Here is a 6749-nt window from a genome sequence, read left to right on the forward strand (position 1 = left end):
ATATATATCGAACTTTGTGTGTTTGATCTCTTAAAAAACATAATGTATGATTTCTATTATGGATATACGTATACAAGAAAAGGTAGCTGATAAAGTTAAATTACTCTATATGGATACAGACAGATCATGTACGAAATTTAAGATGTTGATATTTATGATATTATAAAATAAAACATTGATAAATTTGACTATCCAGAAAATAATAGATTTGATATAACCCGAGCCAATAAAAAAAGTTCTTGGAGTAATGAAGGATGAATGCAATGGAATCATTATGAGAGGATTCATTGGTATTGGAAGTAAAATGTGTAGCATACAAATAGAATTATATTAATAATATAAAATTTATAATAAAAATTGATGAACCATAATCAAATCTGTTTTTAATCATTTAATTGTTATTCATCTATTTAATTATCTTACTTCTCACCTATCCTTTTGGAGAAGAGGTAAAAGTAGTCAGTGATGCGATTTTTCTATGGAATTTTGATTCTATATAGAGATCTCATGACTGATGAAAGTAGTACTTTACAGACGGGAGCATTAGTTGGGGCTCCCACTATTCATTCCATAAAAGTGTATAATAGGTAAAGAATTTAATTATATAGGAAGAAACAGTGGTGGTTACGGCAGCTTGAAAAGGCTTAGTAATGGAATTAAGCCCTGAAATAAATGTCGAAAAGCGAAGACTAGATCAGTCTACGTATTAGAAGAATTGGTAACAAAGAGTACTAGTAGCATGTTAGCATCCTTGGCCCCATCCTTAATCATGTTGCGTATAAAAGATATCACATTTCACTCCTTTTCTAAGTATGTACGGTTTGCAAAGAAAGTTAGAATACATGGTCTTCTTTATGAAAATCTAGATTCAAGAAAAGGAATTTAGGAGCAGGTAACACATGATAGTGAGCGCTTTCAAAGGCGTATTATTGAGCTGGATCGAGTGATATCACTCGCATTGTTTAAGAAGCGAATACTGATGACGAATCTCATATTTGGACCGATTTCAAATAATCATGATATTAATTATATATTCTATAAAATGAAAATCTGATTTTGAGTAGAAAAAGACAGAAAAAAGCGGTTTCGGTACCTCGAGAAAACTGAATAGTGGGGTTGACACATTTTTAAAAGAAGTCTGAGCTTCGACTAGCCTCATTCTGTTTCAAGAATCAGCTAGTAAAAGTAGTATCTGTCTTCTACTTTCAATCTAGAAAGCTCAGTATTTAAGAAGAAGAAGATGAACTTAAATGATGAAATATTAAATAAATATATAAAATATTAAATAAAATAGTCATAAATCTATTTCATTCACTTCCCATAAAAAATGATCATGAATTATATGAACATTAAAATTTTCTAGTGACAGGCATGAAACAAGAGGAATTGAGGATCATTCTTGAACTCTAGTAAATGGTAATCTAGTAAATGGTATGATATGGGTTTTGTTATCGAAATACGTTGAATAGTAAAAATTTTTTTAGAGCAATTGGGGGTATCTCATTTTTCAAAAACGTATTTAGACTTGCCACTCGTACTTTATCGCCTACACGGAATTTCTGTTTCTTGAAAAAAAGATTCTTTTTCCGTCTGCATCTACTATAAGTGACTATCTAAAGTGATAGTCACTTATACCCTATAGCGGGACGACTACGAGAGCCTTTTTTATTGTTAAATTTACGACCAAACACGTTAACGCTTATTGTAATACTGATAGATAGTTAGAGTTTTTTCTTAATATATATAACCTGATTCACGTAATTTTTTAATGGTTGCGTGAATTTTATTAATATGACTAGGACACCAGCTGCTTGTTCAACCATAAGTAATCTTAGTCGATCAAGAAGCTCATTCGGGTCATCTCCCATGATTAAAAGACGTTTCTATTTTTGTGACTTTGTATCGAGGTAAACGATTATTTCCACCAATAAACTTACGTTTCTTAACGCTACCATTGCCGAGAGGTAAATTAGGACCAATGTAGTTTTTGAACTTTTTTACATGCTTACTTCGATATTCTCCATTTAAGTAAAATCGCTTCCTATAAGTGTTAGTGTTTTCAAGAACTTTCATATAATTTTCTTCATCTAATGAGCTAATTAATTTAGGATTAGGTTCTTTACGGAAAAGAAGTTCCGTTAAACCAAGAGTCTTGGTATATCTTTCATCATTCACTATCACTTTATCACTTTCGAAATAAATACGAGAATTACCAATTATGTACTCATTTTTCTTTAGACGAACACTAAATGTTCTATCTAGATTACTTTTTACATCAGGCTCGTGCAACAACCGAATATAGTTTCCTGAAATTGAATCGTCGAATGGCTGTGACGAATACGTTTTGTCTAAATTTATAGTAGTAGTGTGACGAGAGCAAGCGATGCGCTTGTTCTCGTCGGTATTTTTCCTCAATCTCCCCTCTCTTGGCAAGGCACGGTGACCAGCGTTAGGCGCATTTAAGAATGCTATATGCGATTTAAGATATAATGCTATTTAAGAATGCGCCTAATGCATGGTCTTTGTTTCAGCCGATGGAAATTGCCGAGCGAGGCTGAGCCGGGCCGAAGTCGTCAAGTGGACGACAAAGTATAGGTATTAGAAAGAGAGAGAGAGTTAGAAGCGTGCGTGCCCCACGCAGGATTAGGCAGGCGTGCGTCGCGAACCAATTAGTGCATTGGTCGCGCGCCGCCTAATAAGTAGGTCAAGTAGGGAGAGAAAGAGCGAGCGAAGAAACTGTCGATCGCGGAAGCGAACGAACGACACAGACGGCAGCTAGTCGATTAGCAATCAAGACAGTTTAGTCGCTCAGCGGTGCAGAGTTGAAGTGCAACTGTGAACAAAATGATCAGCGTAACGCACAAGCCGCTACGGAGCCGAGAAGAAGCCGAGAGGAAAAGAGGACGAGTGCCTTATTCTTGCATCTGTTTGGGACGCTACGCGGAGGAGCCGGCAAAAGTTGCCCAGCGATGGCCAGCAACACCATCCGCAGGGCGTAGCCAGGCCTCCCGTTCCTGTATCGAAGGTCAAGGCTGGTAATCTAATTTCTTTCTCTCTCTGTCTCTCTCTGTCTCTCGCTCTCTCTTTCTCTCTCTCTCTCTCTCTCTCTCTCTCTCTCTTTAGCGGTATGGCACAGTGGGTAGTTGTAAGGGTCAGGTAGGTAGCAGGGCGTACACACGCCGGCTACCTGCCTTAATTATGGTCGGCGTCATTAAATTGGTCAGGTAGAGTACCGTCAAGGCGATCCCTCGCCGGGCGGCTTTCTCTTTTAGTTTAAGTAGGCTAAGTTGGTTCGTCGTCATGGCGGTCACCTGCCGGGCGACGCGTGCTATATGTCTGTTAGATTAGTAAGCGCGATAAGTTAGTTAATTTGTTCCTCGTTCTGATATTCTATTAGGTGTTAAGAACGCCGTCGTGTTCGTTAGTGTTAAGACGTGTTTGTAACACCGTTGTGTTCATTAGGTTGAGAGTTGGTATTATTATACGGTTTATTAATGTACGGTATTTTGAAGTTTAAGTGTAATTTTGATTTTGATTAGATTTAGAATTAGATTTGATTTGAATGCGAATTTTTGTTGTGTGTGATTTCTTAATTACTTCCATTTTTTTTACCTTTACCCTCCCCCTTTTCCTGCCTTGATTGCTATGAGCGAGTGCGCCTAACTTGACCACCTGTAAAATTGATAACGAACGAGCATTCGTTACAGTAGTATCTCTAGATTCATCATCAACAGACTTATCAGTGTCATTGTCAGCACCAACAGCAGATTTAAATGTAGTATCTAATGGCTGTAAAGTAGTATCAATCTCGTTTGTAATACTATTAAAGTATGCATGTCTCTTGAAACTGTTTGTTTTTTACTTGAATATTTTTTCAAAGGCGATTCTATGCTTTTTCATTGACATATCGTTAATAATAGTAGCAGTATTAGATTTCTCACAAGGGAACCACCCCAACCCGACCTCACCGATTTGAATGATTTTGGAATATGTTGTAGTACTTGAAAAAAAAAAAATAGATACGTGTTTTTTTTATCGGCCCATAAGGGCTTTTAAGGGGTGAAATCCACCCTAATAATCAACGCCTAAATTCAGTTTTTTAATATTTCTCAGCATCAAATGAATATTTTTCAGTAAACTGAACGTTAAAAAATTTCTTATAAAAAGGCGCTTTTAAGGACATAACATTTATACCGAAGGGTTGCAATCCCCTTTTAATAGGGGTAAATACACTATTTTTTGTACTGTTTTACGACATGTAATATAGTAAATCAGCTCGAGTGATTTAAAAATCGCACTGATAATGAGAAAATACCAAAATTAAATTGACGTGTTTCCGGGTTTAAAAAAAAATATGTTTAAGGGGTGATTCACTCCCTAGAAACCACCCCCGTCAAACTATCAGCGGGTTAATTCACCTAACCCTGGGAAACACGAGTTAAGTCGTTTGTTAATTCTCGAAATAATTTAATCCTATGCATGAGCGAGCTACCTCAACTAACCAACCTACCTCTAACCCACCAAACCCCCATAAACCACCCTTACCGAACCACATGCAGGCTAACCCACCTAATCCTGGGAAAAGCAACTTTAGTCGTTTTTATTTCTTGAAATAATTGAATTTTAGACCATAAGCGAGATATCCCAGCTGAATCACATACCTCTTATCCACCTACCCCTAACCTATATAACCCCCACCCTTATAAACCACCCTTACCGAACCACATGCGGGTTAACCTTATATAAATAGCGAAAAATAAATGTATTTCTTGAATAACATTCATGTTGCATAACAATATATCCCAAGTTTTACAAATTTTATAGAATAATTATTATTTTCTTTTCATTATAAATACAAAAAAGATAACAATATTTAATAACGGCTTATAAATATAAGATTTGAGACTAAAATAAACTATAAATAATTATTAACTATTTTGTTTTTTCGAAATTAATAATAACAGTTATAGTATCAGTTTTTTTTTTAATATTATTTGCATTGTATTACATATAGCTGTGTATGAAAGAGTAATAATACTAGTTATTATTTTTTAAACGTAAAGTTAATTCGTAATAAAGAAAAATAACAAGTAATAATAGTTCAAAATTATTAATTTCAAAAGTGGAAGTTTAATATAGTTATTATTTCTTTTTAATCATTTACAATTTGTCAATAAGAAAAGAAATTATAACAAATAATTGATTATATTAATAGTTATAAATAGTTATATAGTCTCAATTCCTATACTTATAAACTGTTTACTTTTTTCAATTTTCACTTGTGGTTTAGTTTACTTTTTGTTGGTACTTTACATTGCTGTACACTTTATCTTATTTACAATTTTGTCTTATCAATGGCTCGAAGAAGATAAGTTATACCAAATCTACGCCTCTTACGATAATAAGACATCCGATACATATTTCATTATTCATAGTAGTTGAAGAAAAGTCAAGTATTTAAAAAGTTAAAGTTTTTTTATAGTGCTGGATTTATAAATAAACTTATCTCTATATTTACATACAAATTTCCCGAACACGAAAATATAGTACATAACAAGAAGAACAGTTTTTATCTACTACGTAAGTATTTATGTCACTTATCATATATAATTTTATTCAAATATTTTGATTTGTAAACATGTGAAATATAACTGTTAAAAACGTATGATCGAATTCTATCTATAGACTAGGTTTTCTTTTGCAAAATTATTCAACTGCAAAAAAGAGTATTTTTATCTTGATTTTATTTTAGATTAAAACATGAAGATCAATCTTTTGAACGTAGTCAATTTATTATTAGCATATTTCAAAGTTTACAAATACCAGATAGCGAGATTAATTTCAAAGAAATTAAATTGTCAGAAAAGTTGAAAGAAATATTAATAGATGCCGTGTATGAGTTTAATGATATTGATATGATTGTTGAAGAGACGTTAAATTTTCATGAAGATTATAAAGATACTGATGCTAAAATAATCGAAGATGAAGTTCAACATCACTTTCCTGATCCTGATTTTGCACCAATAAATCAGTGCACAAATGATGATGAAGAAATCACATTTGATTATAAACAAAGAGCCGTAAAATTTTGGAGGAGTTGAAAAATCAAAAACTTAAAACTAGATACTGTACAACATAGATTCAAAAAAGTTTCATCTATAAGTCAACTTAAACGTTGGGCGAAAACAATTAATAAAAATGGAATTTACCAAGAAAAAATTGCGCAAATTTGCCAATACACGTTTGATAATTTAAAAGCCGCTATTGCAGCTGGTACGATAGTGCATGATCGAGATGTACGGAAATGGGCATTACAAGTTCAAAAAATTGTTGGCCATGAAGATATAAGATTTAAGGCTTCTCAAAATTGGTTACTAAAATTTAAAAAAGCTCATAGAATAATATCTAGAAAATTAAATAAATTTATCACCAAAAAAACATTAGAAAGTAAAGAAGAACTATAAACTAATGCTGATGCTTTTGTAGCTGATGTTAAATCATGTATACCAGAAATCGGTATTGCAAACTTTTATAATTCAGATCAGAGTGGTTTCTAATTAGAAATACACTCGGGAAGAACATTAGCAGTTGAAGAAGAAAAGCAGGTGCAATGTCTGGTATAGTCGGTTACATCGACAACGAACAGTTATACAATTCAGCCAACTATATCAGCAACCGAGAAACTTTTATCAGTCTCTTGTTCATAACCAGCTTTCTTCACCAAGATATACAAATATTTTTAAATACTC

This window comes from Phymastichus coffea, unplaced genomic scaffold (genome assembly GCF_024137745.1).
Source record: "Phymastichus coffea isolate CEN01 unplaced genomic scaffold, Cenicafe_Pcof_1.1 PCOF00017, whole genome shotgun sequence".
Lineage (NCBI taxonomy): Eukaryota > Metazoa > Arthropoda > Insecta > Hymenoptera > Eulophidae > Phymastichus > Phymastichus coffea.